The following is a 2832-nucleotide window of genomic DNA, read 5'->3' as shown; positions in this document are numbered from 1 at the left end:
TCTTCCGCCTTTGTTAAAAAGTGGGATAACATTACCTACCCTCCAATCCACAGGAACTGACCCTGAGTCTATAAGGCTCCAAAGGCATACAGGTCTGTTTGTTAATTGGCTTGGTATAAGTGTAAATTATCACTATGTGTGTGTAGTAGTGTTAGTGTGCGGGAATCGCTGGTCGTTGTGGACTCGGTGGACGGTAGGACCTATTTCCGCTCTCTATCTCTATAAAAAAAAAATTCTGAGTTCCATCCTGTGTAAGATTCATTTGTCAAGTTTCTGTGGAAGGCTTTGTTTTATTGTTACTCACGTTTATGTAATTAAGACATCGTTTTACTGTCAAGATTCTGAGTACTCTTGTCACCTGAGAATATAAAAACCGTACCAAAGCCGCGCTTGAGACATTAGCTTTAGCTGGTCTACTGGTGTGCACAAGTTTAATAATTCCCCTGTTACTTCAACCACTAACTCCGTGTGGCCTTTCCATTTTGCTCCTACATTGTAGAAACATAGAAACATAGAAATTAGGTGCAGGAGTAGGCCATTCGGCCCTTCGAGCCTGCACCGCCATTCAATATGATCATGGCTGATCATCCAACTCAGTATCCCGTACCTGCCTTCTCTCCATACCCCCTGATCCCCTTAGCCACAAGGGCCACATCTAACTCCCTCTTAAATATAGCCAATGAACTGGCCTCAACTACCCTCTGTGGCAGAGAGTTCCAGAGATTCACCACTCTCTGTGTGAAAAAAGTTCTTCTCATCTCGAGATATTAGTTCAGCGCTGCTCTCTGGTTGTGGTAGGATGATTCAGTTGCTTGATAACAGCTGGGAAGAAACTGTCCCTTAATCCGGAGGTGTGTGTTTTCGCATTTCTGTACCTTTTGCCCGATGGGAGAGGGGAGAAGAGGGAGTGGCCAGGGTGCGGCTCGTCCTTGATTATGCTGCTGGCCTTGCCGAGGCAGCGTGAGGTGTGAATGAAGTAAATGGAAGGGAAGATGTGACGGTCCGGGCTGCGTCCTCAATTCTCTGCAATTTCTTGTGGTCTTGGAGCTGTTCCCAAACCAAGCTGTGATGTATCCGGATAAAATGCTTTCTACGGCGCATCTGTTGACGTTGGTGAGAGCATTTTATCGGGATGCATCACAGCTTGGTTTGGGAACAGGTCCATCCAGTATTCTGCCAGTATTCAGTTGCAGGAGATGAAGAGTTATTAGGCTCCCAGCAAGGATTTCTTTCTTTCACAGACCATATGCTTCCAACTACTTTTCATTCATTCATTTTAGAAAATATGCCCAGTTGCTCCCACAGTGTTAAAAAAGTGCATTTTAGTTTTGTTTTGTTTCGAGGTATGGCACGGATACAGGCCCTCTGGCCCTCCGGATCTGCATCAACCAACGATCACCCCGTACACTAGCACTATCCTACACGCTAGTGACAATTTTCAATCTTTACCGAAGCTCATTAACCTACAAACCTGTACGTCTTTGGAGTGTGGAAAGAAACAGGAGAACCCGGGGGAAAAACCCATGCAGGTTACGGGGAGAACGTACAGACAGCACTGGTGGTCAGGGTCGAACCCGGGTCTCTGGCGCTGTAAGGCAGCAGCTCCACCGCTGCGCCACCGTGCCGCACGTTCATTTTCTCTCAAATGATTTCTATGTGCAAACCTTATCGAACCATTGTGTGGTGAATCTGTGGAATTCTTTGCCACAGAAGGCTGCGGAGGCCAAGTCAATGGATATTTTTTAAGGCAGAGATAGATTCTTGATTAGTTGTTATGGGGAGAAGGAGGAGAATAGGGTTAGGTGGGAGAGATAGATCAACCATGATTGAATGGCGGAGTAGACTTGATGGGCCAATTGGTGTCATTCTGCTCCAATCACTTATGACAAACAATTCCATCTGTTTACATCTGTTTCTCTGCACTGAGCATAACAAATAAATAAAACTGCAGAAGATGTAATCATTTTTTCACTAGCCCTTCTCCCTCAAGAAGATCGTGTACTAATTTCTGAGTTATTTTGCTTGAATAAACAGATACTTACTATTAAATATGCTCTGCTGGAATTTATGTTTCAATTTAAATTTTATTCAAAATCTCCCTCTAGGCTGGAATAATGAGGTCAATATTTCCAAGAAAAAAGCTTCCTTTGGTTACTTTTGAGGTTTGACTCAAATGTACATCTACATTAAAATATAACCTTTTTTTTTTTTTGCACAGCATTTTTATTTGCTACAGTTTAGTTTAGTTTAGTTTAGTTTACTTTAGCACAACTTGGAAACAGGCCCTTCGGCCCACCGAGTCCGCACCGACTAGTGATCCTCACGCACTAACAGTATCCTACACACACAAGGGACAATTTACATTCATGCCAGGTTGATTAACTTACAAACCTCCACGTCTTTGGAGTGTAGGAGGAAAGCAAAGATCTTGGAGAAAGCCTACACAGATCAAGGGGAGAACGTATAAACTCCGTGTAGACAGCACTCATGGTCAGGATCGAACCGAGTTTTCTGGCACTGTAATGCCCCTGTCCCACTTAGGAAACCTGAACGGAAATTTCTGGAGACTTTGTGCCCCACCCAAGGTTTCCGTGCAGTTCCCAGAGGTTTTTGTCAGTCTCCCTACCTGCTTCCACTACCTGCAACCTCCGGCAACCACCTGCAACCTCCGGCAACCACCTGCAACCTCCGGCAACCACCTGCAACCTCCGGGAACCGCATGGAAATCTTGGGTGGGGCGCAAAGTCTCCAGAGGTTTCCTTTCAGGTTTCCTAAGTGGGACAGGGCATAAGGCAGCAGCAACTCTACCACTGCGCCACCATGCCATCCAAT

This window comes from Leucoraja erinacea, unplaced genomic scaffold (genome assembly GCF_028641065.1).
Source record: "Leucoraja erinacea ecotype New England unplaced genomic scaffold, Leri_hhj_1 Leri_599S, whole genome shotgun sequence".
In the NCBI taxonomy this organism is placed as follows: Eukaryota; Metazoa; Chordata; class Chondrichthyes; order Rajiformes; family Rajidae; genus Leucoraja; species Leucoraja erinaceus.
The sequence above is the reverse complement of the archived record's forward strand: the minus strand, read 5'-3'. Positions refer to the sequence as shown.